Source organism: Mya arenaria, chromosome 11, assembly GCF_026914265.1.
Source record: "Mya arenaria isolate MELC-2E11 chromosome 11, ASM2691426v1".
In the NCBI taxonomy this organism is placed as follows: Eukaryota; Metazoa; Mollusca; class Bivalvia; order Myida; family Myidae; genus Mya; species Mya arenaria.
The window spans coordinates 16244041-16268224 of record NC_069132.1 but is presented as its reverse complement, the minus strand read 5'-3'; the positions used below and the strand labels follow the sequence as shown (position 1 = coordinate 16268224).

At 32.3% G+C, this 24184-nt stretch overlaps 1 protein-coding gene across 5 annotated transcripts in view; it reads left to right on the top strand.

Annotated features, from left to right (window-relative positions):
- Nucleotides 1-24184, top strand: part of LOC128208800 (TNF receptor-associated factor 3-like) — a 66523-nt gene that overhangs the window by 8140 nt on the left and 34199 nt on the right. The window lies entirely within an intron of this gene.

Here is a 24184-nt window from a genome sequence, read left to right as displayed (position 1 = left end):
GTTTAAGCAGTGACAAACGCGTGAAGAGCGGACATACATCAACTATATTTTCTGGCCAAATCGTTAGATTCGGGACAAATGATAAATAACGATATGAAGATGAGGAGTATATTGTCAATCTGCAACAACTTCTTCGGCCAGAATCATTCCCAATGTCGCCATGCTCTTCTGACACAGGCCACAGCAGAAACTGAACATGGCAATGCTTTTATAGCCAATGATTTCACTTCACCTGGTTCGATACTTAAATGACAATATAATGAAGACGCGTTAGCGTTGACGTTTTACATGTCATCTCATTTGATAATGGTATCTCTGATGTTTCTTTCGACGCACTTATGATAAAAAGAAGATTATCGCTGGCTTCAGTTTTTCCTCATACTGACTGGCACAATCTTCATCAAACTTAAGTTACCCAGCTGCATACCATAACAGGTAAAAAGAATAGTAATATAACTCGTGTCTTTAAAATCAGTACTAAGCAATTAACTTATTGTCCTTATTTAAATGTTATTAATCAGTGAATGTAAATGTATTATTAATGTTCTGAAAAACATTTAATTCGATGTCATCACTCGGTTATTTATGTGTGGCCGCTTGTAAAAATGCCGCATGCTCTTACAAAATGTAGTCAGTCATGTCTGTTCTCGTTCTCCAAGTGTGTAAAACATAAACACGATTAAGATTTTACATGTTCAGCAAGAAATCACATGTTAGATTCGGGCCATCGTGTATGTTTAATTACAAGCTTTATCTTATCAAGGTCATTTCATTATTTTACGTCATTAAGGTGTGAACACAGTCCGAACGGAATCTCCGAGGAGACTTTCTGATTTTAGAGAAATTAAGTATTAAACATAATTACGACATTATGACAACCTGAATAAATCAATGGTTGTTTCATATTTGGAGCAACGAACGCCGTTCCTATGCGACTACAAGATGTTTAACGTCAACACTTCATACACTATATGGTCAAACGCCTATCAGTTATGAAGAGGTGGATACCATTTATTTCATGTTGTCGAGCAACAACATTAGATCATGGTTAATGTTTCGCTATTTTAAATCTTGTTTTGTTAAAGCTGCACTGTTACAGATTGGCCGCTTCGACAACTTTCTTTTTTTGACTTTGAATGAGCCAAACCTTGTCAAAATGTCTTGAAACCGGTGATATAAAACAGATAAAAAAATATCAGAGCACAGGTGTTCATATCTATGCGCGTTCATTGATATTTTGTGTCTGAAAGCATAACTAACGGTTAAAGAATAGTAAAAAAATAAAAAAATTTCCAAACAATTGAGATTTGTTCGAATGTGTGTTTTCCTATATAACTGATTTGAAAGCATTGATGCAAAGATCAGCTGATTCTGAGACCAAAAAAAAGTTGTCAAATCGATCAACCTATGAGAGTGCATCTGCAAAGGCCTAGTTTAAGCCTTCTATAAGTGACCCCCCCACACACCCAAATCCGTGTATAGTACACAACTTCTGTGTTTAGATTTTAATCTAAATTGTCTTGTGCTGCCTATCAGATTTCCGATCTGAGTGTCCAGCTGTGTAGTTATAAAGGTTTTATTATAGAAATGGACAATACATATTGTCTTTTAGTTGTTGTTGTTTTTTTCAAATGAAATAATAGTATTATTACAATGCCTTTGATTAAGAATAAGACGTATGTTATATAATAGCCCATTCATATGATTTAACCAGGATGCTTCACAATTTGGATATAACAATGGTGACCATAAATATGGATTTAAATATGTATGTTATATAAATTTAAAAACTGAACACTCTTATTTGTTTATTAATCAGTTTCAATCGGTTTAATCAATAAATGCATTAAATATGCATATTATGTATATGTATAAGTGAGACAGTGAGATTATCTACTTGAAAAGTGTCAACCCTAAATGGACCTGAGCCAATAAATAGATACACAGGAAATGGCCCCACTGTGAGACTAGTACAATAAACAGGGGATGCACAGCAGGGGATTATCATGACAAACATTCCTTAAACTATGCCTTTAAAGGCCTTGTTTATTCCTTCTATAAGTGCCCCCCCCCAAAAAAAAAAAAAAAAAAAAAAAAAAAACAACAACCAAAAAAAACCCCAAAAAACAAAACAAAAACACCATGTATTTGTACACAACCTCTGTGTATTGATCTTAATCTAATTGCCTAATTGTCTTATCAGGTCTTTGATCTAAATTTCCTGCTTTGCAGTTTTAGAGGTTTTATTTATAGAAATGGACCCTAAATGGCCAAGAGCCAATACACGGATAAACAGGAAATTAGCCCCTACTGTGACACCAGTGCAATTAGCAGGAGATGCACAGAAGGGGATTGTCACGCTAAACATTGCTTAAACTAGGCCTTTAAGAAACAGTATTCATGCAAAACACACATTGAATGATGAACTACCTTTCTATACATAAAATGTGAAGTAAAAACATATATCAATATTTTCACTATGTATTTTTTTCTAGTCACCTGCAATGTATGCGACAAAAGGTTTACAAAGTAGTCATTAACTCAGAAATGCAACTACAGAAGGCCCAAATCAAATGTTGGCATGTTGCGTTCTAGTCCAATGTGAGTTGACTTTGTGACAATCACAGATATAGAAACCAACACTCAAGGCGGAAGGAAGTGTCCCTCTTAACCACGCCCCGATCAAAAATGCAGGTATTTTTTATTATCAACAATCTGCCACACTATTTTTCCTCCCGTATATTTTCAAAGGTACTCATTTCAATATATACATTTGCCTTATCCATTGGGTTTTCCCTGTAGCAGAATATGTTTAGAGCAATTATCAGATTTATTAGCTATTAATTTATTACATGTAAATCTCTGACACATATATGAATTAACTGTTATTGAATCCATAATTAACCAAAAAAAACAATATTAAAATATATTTCCATTAAAAACTTTTTAAACACATTGCCAGATAAAAATACAGAAGTTGGGGTTATTTTTCTCTTTTACTGTAAATATATATATCCACATATTTTTAAAATAACTTGTACACATGTACTTGGAAGGCAAATGAAATAAAGCATTTATTAAAGTGTTGATGGTCTGCATTCATAAGTTTTGTATATATTCATGTTTGCAGAAAATGGAGGCTCCTCCCACAAAAGAGGTGTTTGTGGTAGGAACTAGTCTGTTAGATGAGGGAATTTCTGAGTGTCTTCTCGTAGGTGACATCATGGTCACAGTTGCACTTGAACGCCTGCTACCAAGACTTTAAAGAAGTAAAACAGCTGACAGCAGATGGCAGTACACATCCAAATTGAACGCATGGCATCCAAAGTGACAAATATTGTCAGACTCTGACTGACACTAATTCTTCAAAGTATCACAATTCCAACAAAAATCTCTGTGAATATGTTTACCTCGTGCCAATTACACATGCAACAAATTACAAACAATAACTAGCCACCATTGTCATAGATGCAACTGAACTCCTGCTACCCAGACTTAAACAAAATAAAACAACTGACAGCAGATGGCAGCGTATGCATCTAAATTGAACGGAAGGCATAAAAAAATGACAACTATTGGCAGACTAGGGACTAAGTCGCCTCGACCACTGCGAATTCGCTATTTTCAAAGATCAAAGTGAAGCCAGATTAGCAGGTATTTACGATTATCAAATGGGATATGCTCTGCGATTAAGAGCTGTAAGCCATGTGCTGGGCAGGGCTTCCATTAAGAATTTGAAACTGGAAGTATGCACTGACTTACCATCAGTATTGGAAGTTTTTCGTTGTAATAACGGAAACCCTGACTGAATGTGTGTTTATTCAATTAATGTTTTAACACCTGAAGGTGCTACAGAAAAGAGAAAGTGTGCTGAGGGACATAGGGCACATTGTAGCCGGCATCGAATAATTAAACAAAAGGACAGGGGGCACCATCCTCCTATAATTCTTAAACATAGCTATGATATACACATTTGTATACCTTTCGCATAACCTTAAAAGTCTTTAAGGTATTGACTTCAAACATCGTATACAGAAATATTTCATTAAGGTACACAGGAACCATAACTCAGGGGCACTATTTTAGTAATTGCCCTTTTTTATTTTTTATACATAATTTTTGTTTTGAGCATAACTCGAAAACCATTGAGGTATTGAATTCATGTGTAGATAGACCGCATGAAAGATAGGTGTAGTTCACAATAACCATAACTCTGAATGCAGTATATTTTGAGTTATTGCACTTTGTTTAATTTCAATGTTACACTTTGTCGTAAAGCAACGTTTATACTGTTCTTAATTCGATGTAGGATATGGCAGTCTATGACTGCTTTTTATATTCCCATACTTAAACATAAGTCGGTGCACACCTGATTTTGCTGTTTTATTTCATCAATGTAAAATCATAAAAACATGTCTTTTTTGTCAATGGTGAGCAATTATTTCTGTATTTCTTTCTCGTATGTTTTATTCAAGCACTGTTAACTGACGTGCAACTTGTAAACCATTTAAGATACCAACTGACACTTGGTAAATATAAACAGTCGCCTTAACTTTATGTTACAGTAAGGCCATGTGCCTGTATTAAATTATTCCCTTATACGTAAACATACCGTTGTTTTTTCTTGACGTTTCTCTTGCACATTACGAGTGTACGTTACAGCATTTGTAGAAGACTCGTAGTGACCTCTAGTAAAACTACCACCAGTTCCGTCATACAGCACTTTTAGTGATTTGATATATGTACCGTACCCGGTTAGTTTCGGCTTGATCTTACGTGTCGTAAATCAATAGTTAATTACTTAAAAATAGCTAATGCTATTTCAACTATGATGAAAACACTTAAATTTATACAACGGGCTGTTGAAAACTATATAGGTAAAGCCCAGTAGCCTACATTTTAACTAAGTTTCAAGTTGATTTAAATAAGGCTCATTTAGTATCAAGGCTCAATTACAGCATGTTTTATTATGAAACTCTATGATCACACAGTTTTAAACCTTTTATTTTATAAGGCAGACTGTGTGTGATGCTCATAGTTTCAAACAATGACTGCATCGTATCTTTGAAAAGTGTTTGTATTAGGTGCTATGAATTGTATTCCTCCGTCTGCAGATAGAGTTGGGACTCTTATCATAGAAGTACTTGGGGTTTACCTTTAAGTTTATTATTATTTGTTTTATTATTAAGTTTCCTCAAGTTAATGCATACTTTGATAAGATTTACCTTTTACGTTTTTTTCTTTATTTAGGATTGTTGGGATAAGAGTGAGGTTTGTGCACGTAAACTGGTTTAAACCCCCAGTAAATTTACATTTTACTGACCGTTTCAAGGCGGTACCTAACAGTCCTTGATAAAACCACCTATTTTTTATATATGAATAGAAAATTAAAGAAGCCCTATTTTGAACGAGATATGGCAAAAACTAGAAAGCAAATGTTAAAGAAACACCTGGGACGTTCAACCATTTACGTGTTTTTTACTTTATTCAGGATTGTTGGGATAAGAGTGAGGTTGCACACAAACTGGTTTTAACCCCCAGTAAAATTACAATTTACTGACCGTTCCAAGGCGGTATACTAGCAATCCTTGATAAACATACCTAGTTTTTTATATCTAGTATGTATGCACTGTGCTGTTTGTGGAGTTTTGTGCTGTTCTTCCATGTTTCATGTTTGTGATTTTTGTTTTTATGTTCTATGTCTTTGGCGTTTACCCAGTGCCATTAAACCGGGTTTAAACTATTTGCTACTGAGCTTTTCTGTAGTTTTTCGCATAAATAATGAAACAAAACAAGCAGCATTGCACAAATAAAAAAGTATTATAAACACATAAAGGAGTGTTAATTATCAAACAATGGATATTAATTATTGCTAAAACTATTTGTTGAAAGTAAACGAAGAATTAGTTAAAAATATAATTTATAAGATGAAGAAATTAATTTATATTAAGGGCCGGCAGCGATGCAAACAGAGTCGATTGAGGGACCAAAATTTTAAATGATTAAAAATTCAACTTCTATTTAGTTTTGAGGTTCAATATTTAACAAACATGACGCATATATCTGATGGAACATGCAATGTAGTTAGGAGCTGAGCATTTTTTACGAAGGAATATTCTATCAGATTCCCAATCAAAAAGCATTTACATTTCCCCGGAAATTTCTTAATACAAAAAGAATATGTTTGTGCATCAAATTTATTGGAACTGCCCAATCAACACTGTCTTGTGGCTTTGTGTTGATTGCGGCTATTTTAAAAAAGATATATGCATTTTTTTAACCCGGAAATGAATTTCATCCACGAAATTTCATTATTTTTCTAAAATAACTTTCTCTTTTGACAATATATCATCAAGATATCTCAAGACAGTGTTGAATAGGTAGTTTGGGGCATTTTGACGAAAAGACGAAGTACTAATGTCGACAGACCTTTCCGTAATAATGTGAATGCTTTTTTATCCAAAATCTGTTAAAATCTTATTTTGTAAAATTTGTTGAACTTCTAGCTATACCAAAACATGTCGCCAAGAATACATGTTTCACTTCCAAAAAAGATCGTTCCTCAAAGCTAAATAAAACATGTATTTTTTAAACTTTTTAGTTTTTGACATTGCCCACTCACTTTTGCATAGCTGCTGGCCCTTCAGCAAGATTAAACAGTATATGTTACATCCCACATTCTTCTTTCATGTAAATCCAGCTTCATTTTGATTCTGTGACATGCCTTTATCGCCTCAGATATTTGTTTGAGTCGATATTAGTTGACCTACTTAAGCCATCTTATATTCTAAGATACATTTACCGTTCCACTTCCATGACATACTTTTACGAAACGCCATCAAATATGTATACTCGTTCCAAGTATCTGATTTTATTTTTAGACATAGGCCTTTTTTTCGTCCATCAATGTGTATATGCTTTAAGCTTCATTTCAATTTACCACCTCTCAATACAATACCTTTGTATGGTGCGTGTTGATTCCCGGTGCCGTTCCCAAATAGGTGCTCCTAAACCATTTATTTATTCATAAGCATAAGGTCAAAAACAGACTCTGTTAATGTTACGTAATATCAAATATTAAGTATGAGAACAATTCATTTATTTATTAAATTTGAATGTGATATATAATATATGCAGTATCTTGTCCACTTAACGACATGTGCATATGATCCTAGTTTGAGTACATGATAATGTCTTAATATTGTTTTCCTCTTTATAGCTATTATGCATATTTTTATATTTATACATTTACCTTAAAAACGTTCTGTGAGCTTATGTTTATATTATTATTATTATTATTATTATTATTATTATTTACTATATATTGCGTTTCCGATCTTATCTTCTTAGGATGAGGTGAATAAAGGTTGCTGTTTCCGAAATTATAATGCGCCGTTGAAATTCACATTCCAATGGTCAACAAGTTGCCGTTATTTTATATGTGTGTATAAAGTGCTTTACAAGTACCTCATTCATGTTCATGCAGGTATATATCTTTCAGAAAATGAAAATATTCGCCGAACTACAACAATGACCAGAAAGCAGCACAGCAGAGAATAGTCGCACGACATATCTTGCAACATTCATGGCCGGTGTTTAGCCGAATCATCTTCTCCGGTTTCTGCAGGGCAAGTATTTATTATGTTAGTGTAAGTATATTTCTTTCATGCTTTTCGGTGAAATATGGAGTTAAATCAGTGAAATAACAACAGTTAAAATATCAATTTGATATTTTCACTACAAAATAAGGAGTGAAAATATCAACTTTCAAAACTACTTTTAAAATCCGTTGAAGTTTCTTCCCCTTGATCGAAACAGAACACTTGACTTTGAAGCATAAAATGTTCGCAAAGAAAATATTTAAAATTTAAAAAAAAATGTTACATAACTTATAATAGAGATATATTTTAAAATTAACAACTTACCGTTTATTGCAAAAATGGTTATCCCGTTTTTCAAACGTTTCCTTGATCTTGAAGCTGAATGTTCGAACATTTGTGTTCACACCAAACTAATTACATTCGAAAACAACTGTTCGAACATAGATAGAATGTTATATCATTTTTCGAGTGAATTTTGAACTGTTGGACGTTGCAATACGTAATACAAACTTCCCGGAAAATTCACACAACAATTTACAGATAAACCGATATTTTTTTACCCCTCCCACGCCTCAAAATGTGTCAACAACCTAGCGTGGTCCTCGACAGTAACTTGACTGAATATCCATATATCACGAAACACAATCTAACACTAAGAAAACATGTTTTATATCCAATGACTATCAGCAATTGTTTTCCTAACACATTCGACCTTTCAAATTTTCATTCAATAAATGGCGGCGTAATAAGTTGGATATGTATTCATGTCCCGCTTAAAATAAAAGTGTTTTCGTCATTTTTTGGAAAATAGATGCACTAATAAACTTTCATTGATAACTGTTCATAAAATCTTTGCACTAAAAAACGAGCGAATAATTACCTATAAAAAAGAATATAAGAGAACTTTTTCTCAACAAACCGTGAATAGAAATTGACAGCCACGTCACTAGCTATAAAAAAGTATAATTTAGCGTGAGGGGCGTCCTACGGGTAGCGGCGTAAAAGAACATCCTTTTCAAAAAAGGGGGTAATTAAGAAAATAAATAAAAATACTATAAAACTCGGAAAATAAGCATAAAAGAAACAGAAAATTTGTTAATTTCAGTGTAAGAACGTATTTAATTTCATTCGTGATCATAGAAAAACTATATTTTCTATGACACTCGTTTAATAGAATACTTTCTTTCATGCTTTACGATGAAATATGGGGTTTTAACGGTGAAATAACAACAGTGAAAATATCAATTTGATATTTTCACTGCAAAATAAGGAGTGAAAATATCAACTTTCAGAACTACTTTTAAATTCCTTTGTTGTTACAAATTTATCATCGTTCAAACATAGTTTGAATTGTTTGTCGTTGCAATACGAACTTCCCGGAAAATTCACACCACAATTAACATATTATTTAAACCCTACTAACGCCTCAAAATTTGTCAACAATCTAGCGTGGTATTCACTGTTTACCTGGAAATTGACCTGTCTTCAAGCAAATCAGACTGGTCTCTGACAGTGAGATGACGGAATTTATCATGAAACAAACTCTAAAACTAAGAAAAATGTTTTATATCGAATAAGTATCCGCAATAGTGTTGCTAACACGTTCGACCTTTCAAATGTTCATTCAATACATGACGGCGAAGTAATTTGGTTAAGTATTCATGCCCTGCTTAAAATAAAAGTGACTAATGCTGATATTTTTTGCACTAAAACGACCGAGTAATAAACTTTAAAAAGAATATCAGAGAACGTTTTCTCATTAAACTGGAAATAGGAAATTGACAGCCTCGCCATCAACTTTAATTTTGCGTGAGGGGCGTCTCACGGGTAGCGGCGTATGTAATAATGTGAAAAACTACAGAAACAAGCTCAGTAGCCAAAAGTTTAAACATAAATTATGTTCAATGGCACAGGGAAAACGCCAAAAACATAGAACACACACAAAATACAAACAAGAAACATAGAACAACAGCACAAAACTCCACAAACAACACTGTGCATATAATAGGCACCTAGTTAATAGAAACGTTGTAATACATGGCTAAAAAGCTATATTACGGACCACCCAAAATCAACGTAACTACACATGCATTGAAACTTAAGAGCTGGGTCATGGCAACTTAAATGCGGTCTTATAACTCATAAGTGATTACTTATTTAGTCATATAAAGTGAGTGAATGAAATCAACACTAAATGACTAGAAAAATGTACTAAAACCATTGTATAAAATAAGTCTGCAACAAGGCCACGAGTGTGTAAACTAAAGACTACCGTTCGAAGTCTCTGTGAAACTGGAAATTACGACAACATTAAAAACACTCTTATCAAAAAGGGGGTAATTAAGAAAATAATTTAAGATACTAATAAAACTCCGAAAATAAGCATAAAAGAAACAGAAAATTTGTTTATTTCAGTGTACGATCGTCACTCGTTAAATTATATTTTTCTGTGACACTCATGAAATAAAATACGATCTTACACTGAAATTTAAAAAAAACACCTCTATATCTTATGCATATGAATTAAGTTGGTATTGTTTGTGTACCCAAAAGTCAATAATTTCGGTATTGTTATTGGTCATACATTTTGTGCAGGTGCACTTATATTATGGATGGACTCGTGTTATGTGCCCTTTTCGAATCCTTATCAAGTTATGGAGTCGGCTGTGTACCCATTTCCAATCCCTATCAAGTTATGGAGTCGATTGTATGCCTATTTCAAAGCTTTATCAACAATGGGCTCGGTTGTGCCCGTTTTCATACCTAATCATGTTATGGAGTCGGTTGTTTGCCCATTTCCAATCCTTATCAAGTTATGAGGATGGATTTTCGTTGAGGTATTGCTCAAAAATAGAAACGCAGCGTTCACTCTGTCGGTTGATAAAATCTGAAATTATGCGACCAAAATGACGTCACGATGTTTTGTCCCTTTTTGCCAATTAAATTGACATTGCATAAATGAAACAGAATATTTGTTGGATTTCAATGTATCTTACTCTAAGCTTTGGTAGTCAACGAAACTTGAAGCATGATGGCGATGTTGAATACATTTCTTAGAACCATAACTCTTGTGACCGGTTGTAACCTATTTTCATCCCTTGGCAATCAAGGATGTTTGAAAAATTATTGGAAATTAGTTGTTGTACCAATATCAAGAACAAATTGCATGTAAGTCAAATAGCAACTGTACACAGCGCCAGAACTGTAACGTTTTGATAAATACTTTTAATCATATTGTATGTTTATGACCATCTGCTTTTATTTTTTTTATTTTTTATTTTACACACACGAGTTGTTATATCAATATTAAAATAGAATAAAAACAATTCAGAGAAGAACATTTCTTTATCCCAAGACCCATACTTGCATAATCAACCCACTTGACTTTTAACATTCCTTCAATGTATGTTTGGTATTTGTTTAAAACTCAGCGCAAACTTATGATTATTGTATGATTATTGTATGATTATTGTATCTCAGAGGAAGTGTTTATTGAATTTTATGGCCCATAATTGCATAGTTACACCATTTGTGTAATGTTGCTTTGTGTTCAATCGGTGAAAGAAATTTAGATGTGACATGTGAAATTATCCTCCAATTCAATACATTAGCATTTATATATTATACCAACAGTGAATAACCATTACACTACAGTGTGTATAAGAGTTTAATTATGTGTAATTATGCCATTGTAGTAATGTGACGTCACCACAAATGTGTGCGACCACGGCCGAATGTACACAACAAAAGGTATGTTTTTGTTATTTCCTTCTTAACGGTAATCGAATAAAACTAAATAAAAAATAAAATAAAACCTAGCCCTCCATATGCCACTTGATTATGGCTTTTATATGGTGTATTGATGTGGTAAATTGTCTGTAATTATTGGTGAAGTTCTTTTTGCGAACATTTAAAACAAGTTTGGAATCGGATATGCAGATGACCACAAGTTTTGTATAACTTGCGGATAAACTGAAACGGATATTTGCAACTGTTTTTTTTTACGAAACGCATATCTAAAAAGTAAAATATACCATTAGGTGTCATTTTGCAAGGTAAATTGATTTTTAATGAAATTGTTAAATATCAAATTATGGGAACGACCGCACTCGGAAATTTTAAGCGAACGACCACATTTTTGAAAGGTAGGGAAATGAGCTTCCTTCGACTATAGATACCAATTTATTATAAGCATGCATACATGGTTTGGGGTACAGTGTCCATTTGTCACTTAATTATTAACCTGCATGAGTTTCAGACTCAGAAAAGCGTACGACGTTCAAAGTCAGGTTAAAAATAACTTACATGAAATTATCTGTTCCGCTGACATCTTGAAACATTTAGGTAAGGAAGGTTGGCATAACTATTGTTCTCGTTTTTTAAGACCCACTTTATATGGTTGGTCGGGTTAGTGGGGACAAACATAAAACAATATTAATGAGACATTTCGTAGTTATCAATTCTTTTTAATTGTTTCTTGATAGTATAATCTTAAACAATGATTTCGCTCCACTGAGGCTTTATTCGCACCCCTTTAAAATGATTTAAAAAGTATGGTCGTTTACCTAAAATGACCTAGTGTGGTATAATTTGATATTTTACTTTTTCCTTCAAAAACATCAATTACTCTTAATTAATCTATTAGCTGTATGTGTTTGTTTTTATAAAGAACCATTTTGTTATTGTTTTCGCAAGTTATAAAACATGGGTGGTATGCATCACCGATTCCAAATTTGTTTTGAATGCGGTACATGTGTTCGGTACATAAGAACGAAGTGTCGCATGCAAGACTCAGGTCTCCATCTCGAAGGTCAAGGTCACACTTTCATGTTTATCATTATGGATGCTGCATATATGCATATTTACAGTATAGTTGGTCGTGTCCGGGATATTACGTAGTCACAACGGGAGGATTTTTAAAATAAAAAATGGCACTGTTCGGTACATAATGACGATGTGTAGTTTGCAAGATCCACGACCCTACCACAAAAACAAGGTCGTACATATAGTTAAATTATAATGGATTGCTGCATATTAACGTAGAATATAGTTGATCGTGCCAGGGCTGTAATATTTGTCAGGAAGGGAGGTATTTTTAAATTAACTGGAACATGTATTCCGTACATATAGGTAAAGGTTTGCATGCAAGACACACGACTCAACTCGAACTAAGAGTTTCATCATTATGGAATGCTACATAAATGCACATATAACATCCATATCCGGCTGTTCCTTGTCTTGTACGTAGGTACTTTTAAAGAAATTGGCATTAAAGAATGTGTTCATTACACCAAGACGATGTGTAGCGTGCAAGACTCACGAGCCTTCCTCTTAATTCATCCCCTTGAGGTTAACCATCATGGGGTCTGGCATATGCTTACAGTTAATGTAAGCTCTTCCTGAATGTAAGCATATTAGCTATTGCATAATGAAGTGAACTGGATGGTACTTCAGGGACATTCGTCACTTACTGTAACAGCTCTTGTTTATTAAAGTTTGTAAGGGAAAAAAAAAACATGCGTTTTTTTTGTGTCAATTTCACCGTGGGTGTTCACATCTGTCGTCATTTGATTTATTTTCTTCCTTGCAGTGATCGGAACGGGCATCACAACGTGGGAATATGAACATGTAGATGTGGGTATACATTTTTGCCAATACAAGCGTAGTACGAGTGTATAACTTGGAACAACTTCTGAGGAACAGTGCCTGTGCTTCTACATTTGTGACGGTTATAAAGAGGATGTACAGTTATTGAAAACTGCTGCATTATTTCAAATGACAACTTGTACGGAAAATTGGACACAAGTAATTATAACAGTGTTTAGTTTACAGCGTAAATATTTAATAGTTTATGGAAATTAGGGTTTTTTATGGAAAATGGGCACAAGTAAATAAAACGGTGTTCCTTTCACAGCATAGCTGTTTAATTTGTACAATGAATATATTTAATGTTATATTGTTTATTATAATATCTTATGATATTTGCCAATACCAGACGTTTATGTTTATTACTTATAACGGTACAATTTTGTGCAATTTGTGGAATATAAACAAACACATGTATACATATTATTATAATTGACCACAGTTATGTTATGGCGGCGAAACAATGACGATATAGGTTTTTCGGAACCTTTTTTCGCCTGCTAGAATAGAATTAAGTATATATTTCCAAAATATCATGACGCGCATTCGGCTCTACAATTACCATGCCTCCCTCGGCTTTTTATTTCATGCTTCTAGGTTACGGAATAAAAAAGTAATCGAAGGAAAACCTTCGACCAGTCTGTTGTTTACAAATGTGCGAAGCGAGAATTTGATACTTTTAAGGACGTTCCAGCTCCCAAAACACATTTTTTCCGATGTTTCCTACATTAACATTATTTAAATGTGGTATTTATTTATTGTCTACTGTTTACTGTCTATTTTTCTATATAATTTTATATGGATTATTCCGTTTGATTGTCCATCTATAATTAACATATGTAAATTATACAAACAAGCTTCTTATACATCTATGCTCTCCTTTGTTAGTTTGACTCTAGGAACAAAATAATTGGTCTGATCAAAAGTGTATAGCTATTGATATTAACCTTGCCCTCTATAACTCTTCTGCTGGTATGAGCTGATATCAATGGTCGGTAGAAAGAACAAGACGTGCCTTCAATCGTGTATGTTTACTTTTTATGTAAATATCGGAGAAAAACAATAAGATACGCTAAATATTCACGCTTTCGGACTAAGATTTTTTTATAAAGTCGAGGACCCCAACCCCCTGCCACAGTTAAAATATACGAAATAAAAGTCTGAGGTAGGGGTGCATGTAAACAGATTGCGCCCATCTTACTTCAGTTCCTCGAGTCACACCTGTATCTTCAGTGCAGTGTCAATGCAAACTCTATAGAACTGTGTTAAGCGCCTGTAGGCGACGTATTCATAGCTTTTATACTGCCGACATTTCTTTTAAATGCCGTTTTCTGATTTAAAGGTGGAAGTTCAAATTGCCTACAATAAGTGTTGGAACCATAACTTTCCCATGCAAAATGAGATTCAAAATAATTGGTCACAAATGTTCCTTATAACAAAAGGAGTTGCTGTGTATATATCCAAGTTCAAGCTCACACTTAAGGTTTTTAAGATGGAAATTTGTTGAACAATCATGGTTATCAAAATTACTTCACATATTTACTGCATGACAGGACACTCCTTCATGTTAACTATCCAGATCCGTGTGACCAAGGTCAAGGTCAAATTTCAGTTTCAAATGTTAAAATTCTTTTTTATTTGACCTAATATAAATGTGTCTGAATTTTAAATACATGTATTTGAGTATATCACTTGACAAATGCTCCTAATTACCAGATAAAGTACACAGACCATTAACCATAGTGTTTTCTAGCGAAATTACTTGTTTTATATAGATATATACATCAAACTTGTGGAAAATGTTATAAAAAACACACACATTATGTTCATCATTTTGCAGTGTATCTTGTTGAGTAGTATACCAGTTTGGTTTATCAAATTGATGGTCTCTGGAGTTGAAAACAAAAACTTAAGAATTAAGATAAAACACAGTTATATTGAATATGAACGTTAAACATGGCATTTGACAGACAAATAAAGAAATGAACTAAAATGTTAAGACAATAGCTTTTTTTGCAGAAACATGCTCTGGCAAAAGGCGGGAAAATAACAAATGGTCGGTCCATGCACTTTGTGTTTTCCTTAAAAAAAGTAGAACTTTTAAATCTTTATTTTTCATTTTATTAGTTTTGATTGTCAGTTACCTAACTTTCACTGTTGGCAAACATTAACTGATGCCTGGAATGGAGTCTTCATAGACTTCATCTGATGTCAGACATGTTTTACTAGCGTCAACTAAGTTCGCAGCACTGCTTTCGGACTCGTCGTCAATACAGATGCCGATGTCCGGTGGTACTTTATACGAACGCTACTTGAATGTCTTCATTTGAAACGATCTATAAAAAAGCAACAGTGATTTGCAATGGTCAACTTACACTATTTAATAGTAACTTAAAATGAAATACACATTTTATTTATATCGACAGTAAACAATATACAAGTATATCGCTTTAAAATATTTTTATAGAAAGTATTCAACACGTGGTAGTATAATATTATGCAACGTTTGTCACAAGTTTTATTTGTCACACAGTTTGTTTTCATTTATAAAAGCTCGTCAAATATGTTTCAGTTCAGATGCCAAAAGGTGGTTTAACTGTTATCAGCACACATTTAGGTGGTTAAACAAAAAAATGACCATGAAGGCTCTTGTACAGCGAAGGAATTGTCATGAAATTAAAATACCACATTTAAATAATGTTAAAATAGAAACCATTGCAAACAATTGTGTTTTGGGAGTTGAAACGTCCTTTCAAGTATCAAATTCTCGCTTCGCACATTTGTAAACAACAGAATGGTCAAAGGTTTTCCTTCAATAACTTTTTTATTCCGTAACCTAAAAGCATGAAATAAAAAGCCGAGGGAGGCATGGTCTTTGTGAGCCGATTGCGCGTCATGATATTTTGGAAATCTATACTTAATACTACTTACCAGGCGAAAACAGGTTCCGAAAATCCTATTTTGTCATTGTTTCGCCGCCATCTTGCATATCAGACTCCAAATCCTCACTTAAACCGTTGCATATTCGGAATACGTGATATAATAAACATAATGTTTTTTACTGAGCCCTAAAATATCTACGTTCAGAGACTGTAATTAACTGTACCGTTATCTGAAGTGGTAAACTGATTTGAATTTGACTTGGTGGTTACAAGTTAGTTTGTAGTGTTGTTGTGACCGTAATCGCTGTCTACCTAAATAAAAATATTCACTCGCACCAGTTGTGTTGACGTAGCTCCCAGACATTCCAAGCAAGCTTTTTACATTTGTTGCTCTAAACAATTAATCTAAATAAATCTATTTCTGTCATTTATAATTGTACCATTTTGTTTTACCCGTAATTCACTAATTAAAGATGCCGTGTCATTAAATGATACAATTTTATCGCCAGTGCCATAATTTGCGCCATCTGCAGATGCAATTTTGGATATATTGATTGTTTTATCCAATTCACTGGGATTCTTCTTCAAAATGGTAGCTTCTTGTTAGATTCGCTCTACTTAAATCGTAAATAACATCACCATATCAATTTTAAGTTATGGGTATGAGATTTGGGGATTTGGAAAATCTAAAGAAATTGAAAGAATCCATTTAAAATTTTGTAAAATAATTCTAAATATTCGTATAAATATATGTAACAGTGAAGTATATGGAGAATTAGGACGTTATCCATTGTTTGTATCACGTTATATTAGAATTATGAAATATTGGTATAAAGTTGCAAGTACTGACGATGTTATACACGGAGATATTCGACATGTCCGTTAATTATTGCGAAAATAGAAAACGCAATTGGGTTGCTGATGTTAAATATTTTCTTAGTAAACATAGTTATAAATCTGTTTTCAATAATCCATCGTTATATGATGTTAACACATTTGTTGGCATATTGAAACAAACAATAATTTATACTTTTAAGCAAACATGGTTTAATGACAAAGCAACAAGTGGTGTGTTAAAATTGTACGATAGTATTAAAGATACATTAGGCTACGAGCAAGACTTAAATATTCTTCCACATGATTTACGATTCTATGTGAGTAGACTAAGAGTTTCGGTGCTTTCTCTAAGAATTCATACAGGTAGATATGCAACTAATAATATTCCCAGAAATGAACGTTGCTGTATTGTTCGTAACACACGTGACATAGAAGATGAATATCATTTTGTATTAATTTGTCCTTGTTATATTGATATTAGAAGAAAGTATATTTTACATTAGACCAAGCATGTATAAGTTTATAGAATTGTTAAAATCTGAAGATAAAAATATAATATTTAAACTGTCAAAAGATATTAAAGAATCCGTAAAACATAGAATTTTTCTTACTTAGGATAACTAGTAGTAATATGCTCATCCTCACGTTATGTATGTATGTGCATTTATTTGCATTTGATCATGACAACTTATTTATTTCTATTTGTATTCAACCTACATCGGTTGTGGAGTATGTGACTTGTTGAATTCATATTTGTAAATGTGTTTGATATTATTTGACTATGTACTGTGATGGTATACGTCTAATTAAATTCTGTTCTGTTCTGTTCATAACTTCCATCAACAATTGAATCATAAACATCGCAGTGAACTTACAGCGTAACAATATAATTAGTTATGCCTGGCAATAAAGATTCGTACTCCGTTTGGTTAGGTTTGACTTCAAAACCAATTAATGCTCCAAATTTGGAGTTTCTTAAATCAAGAGTTAAATTATTGCTAATGGAAACACGGCACTTATAACTCAACGAGTCAATTTAAATTGTTATATGGGTTTATTGGGAAAACATATACAGTAGGCATAAGCCCATGAGTACAGTATACAAATACAATGGTTAATATATATATATATATATATATATATATATATATATATATATATATATATATATATATATATATATATATATATATATATATATATATATATATATATATATATGTATTACTAATTGTAAAAAAGTAAATTTCTTGCAGCAAATGCTTTAAGACAAAATGTTGCTATTTTTTTCAAAACAACACAACTTTCTGATTGTAATAAATCTTTGAACTTTATAACATTAGAGTTGGTACGGCAATATCTGTTTATTAGTGTTTGTCTTAGTTCTATGAAACATTCACATTCGAAAATAAAGTGAAATTCATCTTCTAAAGAGTTACAAAATAAACAGACTCTTTCATTAACTGGAATAGGTGTAAGTTTGTTCCATCGACCTGTTTCTATACAAAGTCTATGTGACGAGACACGTAATTTAGTTAGTGAGATTCTATACTTTTCATTGCTAACAATATCTAAATATGGTTGAAATTTAAAATCAGCAAACAGTCTATACGTTAATGCTCTACTTGAACTTTCTATATCTGCATTCCATTCTTGCTTATATTGATCACTTATTCTTTGTTTAACATGATATAAAAACAAATTAACATTTCCTACGGTCTGGAATAACCAAGCATCGTTAAGTCCTAATCGTTGTAATATGTTTCTAACATGCTTTGCCCAAGATGGCTTATTTGGATATATATCTAGGTCATTTAACATCATATTATATACAAGTTTAGCATACTTAATATCTGATGTACATATAATCTTAGTCCAGTATCTAATGACAATGTTATATTCTGTTCCATTGTATATTAATAGTTATAAAATACTTAAATTTGCAATCAAAGTTATGTGATCTGCCTTATCGTTGGGAAGTTTAAATAATACACACCAGCTTCAAGTAATCTTGAAAGAGTATTGCCACGTTTGTTTGTGCTGTAAAAGTAAAAGTTTTCAATTACTTGAGCATCTAAGACTAAGGATGCAAATTGAAAGAATGTTAACGCTATAACCGTGTCAGGGATAATTAAAAGCTGGAGTGTTAACGTTATATTTGCCGGCTTTTCTAATTTAAACCTTTAAACCATTTAGTTGCAGTTTTAGTTCAGTTTTGTTCTGCTTTATTGTTTTTAAACAACCGTTTGTAAAGACTTTCAATTACTTTCTAATTTATTTACTTTATCCAATAATCTCAAACTATCATCAACATTCAAATCTATCTTTTCATTATTTATTTTTTATAATTTCTTTTCATAAAATTTAGAATTCGGCAACATTTGCTGATGATTAATCTTGTTTTTAAGTAAAATCAATCACCTATGGCAAACCTTTTTTCAATAACAGTTTCTTAGTTTTTAAGTGTTCTAAAGTGCTTTTCATTAGCGTCAGCTGATTCATCAACCTCTTGTTTTTAAGAATCAATTTTGTTATAATTTGCTCCAAAAAGTTCATAACAGATTCCATTCCAGTAGTTAATTCTCTAAGTAATTCCTTTTCTGAAGCTTAGTCTGATTTTTCGGCATTCTTGAATGTTTTAATAAATCCATCTATTTGATTTTTACACTCTAATGAGCTTCTTGGGTTTTAGATATGTTAGAATAAATACTTGTTTCAAGTTTTGTGATGTCATCGGTTGTTGAATGTGTTAAAGTCGCAATCATACCTGTTAACTTCTCCAAAGCATACTCACTGAGGTTTTTCCGAGTTTGGCTGAACACAAAACGTTTTTTCAACGCAATCATATGGTTCTTTAGGTGTGTTTATTTTATGATTATGCATGTCAAGATTACTCTGTAATATAGCTCACTTTTAAATAGTCTATAAAATTCTAATTTCAATTGGCTAGCTGCAGTTGTGTCCCACTCCTGTTGACACTGGTCATACACTCTTTGTTTAAAATTACACATCAATGTGTATGCATGTCCTGAATAAAGTAATCAATTATGTCGTTTTATTTCTTTTATCACAAACACAATCGTCAAATATTAGTTCTTTTTATAGATAACACCCCTTTCTCTCTTTCTTTTATTACGCTCAACACACTATACATGTGCATAGAGGTAGACATTATATTATTATATGATATAATAAAAATATAAAAAAACAACTAATGAACAAGGTTTTGGGGGTCAGATGTTAAAGCATAATATATTTGAATTTGAAAAGACATAAGATACACTTAACCATAACTTATTATAGCCGAACTGTTCATCATTAAAATATTAGGTTATATTGCCAGGTGGATTTCTCAATGTTTTAAATACAAATGATATGAATTTGCTTGTGTCGATTAGCTTTTGACAATCATTCTCACACATTATCCTTTGGAAGTATATATTATTGACATCATTTCTTTGTAAAGCTGGTAAATAATTCCTTCTTTCATTTGCAAAGTGGGTGCATTTCAGAACGTAGTGAAATTCATCACCAATGTCATTTAAGTTACATAAAGAACATGTTCGGTCATTTCTTTGAATACCATGCCAGCGACCCTTCTCAAAGGGCAAACAATTATTGCAAAGTCTGAAATTTATGATCGGCTGGATAAACATTTCTGGATTTAAACTATAAAAAATCTTTAAACTTATGATCAGTTTTGTAAATCCTAGAATTGTAACACTTTGAAATTACAGTACTATTCCAAGATTGCTTGTATTGATCATTCAGCGAATTTTCAACAAGGTCTAACAAAGATTCCTTTGTAACGTCAAAGTACTGGTTTTGCCGTATAAAACAAATTCCACATTAATCAAAAATATGCTTAACATTTTCTATACTTATGTGAAAACTACAGAAACCAGCTCAGTAGCCAAAAGTTTAAACATAAATCCCTTTCAATGGCACAGGGAAAGCGCTAAAGACATAGAACACACACAAACATAAAATCACAAAAACGAAACGATAACCACAGATAATGCATATTATTTCTTATTGACTCATTATAAAGTAGTTTATACAATATCGACAATAAATTGTAGTTATTGTGAATAAGTTTATACCTGAATCACTTAACCCGTTTCGTTATAACAGTACGAAGTAGGAATCTACCTAAGTATCCATACAGCATAACATGAGGTGCCTTTCTATACTTTAAAATATGCTTCATACAATTAGTGTGTATTTTTTCAATTGTGCTAAGGTCTCCAAATCCCCTAGCTAAAGAACTTCAGCGAACACGTTATATATTACCTTTTTGGATGTGTTCGCTAAGAGAACGCCGTATCCAAACCCTACCAGAATTCGTGACATTTTTATGTCACGCTGTTATTTCACTTGTATGCATTGTACAGACAAAATAGCTGTATCCTTAGGTTAATTAAGTAAAATGTAGTTCACAAACTCATTTTCAAAACCAAAAAAACGCTTTAAAGATAGTTGATTTAGCATTTTAATAAATCCTATTACAAGCATTCCTTATCTAGGTCATAGTTGTGTTCAAATTTAATCACGTGACACCAAGATTTTCAGAAAATACCCATGTGACCTAGTGTTTATTTTGCTGTTATTTTTTTCTATTTCGAATAATTAATAAATAACTAATAACAAATTTGGAATAAATAAATTGTTTTTACTTATCAAAAGGTATTTACAGCCTTACTGCAATTGGATTCAACTAAATGAACAATGTGAATTCGATGCTATAAATAGAATCCATCGACGTCATCATGGTCATGTGATTGCATTGCATCATCACACTCAATTGATTCTGGTTGACTTTACTATGGGGGTTACGCCATAACTTTAATGTGTTGTAAACATCAAAAAAATAAATATCAACATTAAAGTTATGGAAGCCAGAACTACAAATCCCCACGCTTCACAGTCATATAAGAAAATTTGTGCAACAGTATTAAAATACAATAATCAAACAATTTCAATTGGCAATCAATTGGTAAATCTAAATTTCTTACAAACAGGCTAAATAAAGCTTTTCTCGCTTGATAAACAACATTTTTTTTGGCATTTGCAAATTTTCTATTCTTTGAAAAAAAAATAACACCAAGGTATTTCTGTAAAACGTAATATTTCATCGATTAAAGTGTGAAATATGTTTTAAAACAGTATTTCATTTTTTTTCTTGCAATCTTGTCCTTTTCCAAAAATTAAGTGTTGATACGTTGACTGCACCATATTCTATGCACACAATTAAATTTTATCATAATAAATTATTTGTTTTAATAGCATATGTATATGTGTATTTTTCTTCCAAGATCCACTATTTCCGGAAATCAAAAGTCAAAAACGAATTCATAAATTTGCTTAAAAGAATTATGTTAATATTAATTTCTTTAATAAAAACAACAAATATTTCAAAATTTAAGCATTTATTTCACACATTACAATACACTTAAGTCAAGTGTTTAATCATGCTCAACGTTTTATTAATAATACAACGACAAGTACAGGGACAAGCCCTGTAGTCGGAAATAAAAAAAAAACTGTTTAAGGGCACAAGGCAAGAGCCTTAACGACAATGAAGTATAGACACAAACATAATTATTAATATCACATACACAAATACAAACACCAACAACAACATAACACTACATACACAAATACAAACATACAAAAAACTTACACCAGATACACAAATACAAACATCACAAACAAACCATACCAACATCAAAATTGCATTACAGTTAAATGATGGGATTACCGCCTTGGAACGGTCAGTAAAACAAGAGTACACTGGAACACGAGTCTACCGTGGGCTTTAGCTGGTTAGCATGGCCAAGACCTCACACCAGTACCCTCATTTAATAAGTTCAAATTTATCACTTGAGTAAGGCTATTGATTATCATCAAACTCAGTTGCGCAATCATATAAAAATGTTTATGTTATCATAATTATAGGGAAAACACAATTGCGCGATCCTATAAAAGTGTTTATGTTTACCATTATTATAGGGAAACCGCAATTGCGCAATCATATAAAAAGTGTTTATCATTTTCCTGTAAAGTGCAAGTCAATACTTAACAGAATTAATTTTCGGTTTGATCGTCCACATTCCCGTTCATTCAACTGAACTGTCAACTTTTCTGCTAAAAAAGAATTCCGTTAACGCTTCTGTTATTTTTTACCTTGGGCCATAATGGTCAATTGTTAAAGAGAAAATCGGTTACTAGTAAGGTTAAATTATGCTTAGACCTGCTTTAATTGGATCTAAAAATGACTATATGAGTAAATCATGTTTAGTAGTTAGTAATGTGACCATGATAAAAAATAGCCTCGGATGTATGTCGGTACATCAGTAGAAGTAGTTCGGGTTTTTTTAAAATTATATCCATAATTAAATTAAGTGTTTTAGCTTGTATTTATTGATCTAATTTTATATTGATTGCCAGTGAAGTGTCTTATAGCAAACATAATTAAAATTCCTTAGAGTTTTAAGTCATAAAGTTTAACTGCTAAATTTAATTACTACTCGATCTACTTGCAGCGTACTTAAACATACCAATTTCTGAGTATGTAAACCGTCCATATACATCCGAGGTTATTTTCGATAAAAATGGCCGATGAGTTCCGAATGAAGGAGTTGAACAAATTTTACGAAAGAAAATTTTATGAGACTTTGGTTCAAAAAGCATTTGCATTATTTCGGAAAGTCTGTCGACGATATAAATCTATTTTTGTGTCAAATTGCGCTTGACTATCCAATCAACAATGTCTTGCATATTCTTGATGATATCTTTTCTAATTAGAAATATATTAAAAAGTTTCACCCACTTGATATATTTTTTATCAAATCCGAAGGATTCTAAAACTGAAAACATATATGGCCATGATACTTTATCAAAAGCTTTTTCTTGAATTTCTAAAGTTTTAAAACAAGCACTTTTGGTTCTAATCAACCAAATTGCTCATTAAATGCACATTATCGAAAATGGAGCGACCTTTGATCGAACATGTCTGACTTATTCCTATTATACTAGGCCAGACATTACTTAATCTGTTTGTATTTTTTGACAGTAGTTTCCTATCTATATTCAATAAAGAAATAGGCCTATAACTTTTGAGATTCTGAAATAGAACGAAATTCGTAACTTATGATAAAAAAATTCTAAAAAAATGGACCAAATATATCAATAAATTAGAGCTAAAATAAAGACGTT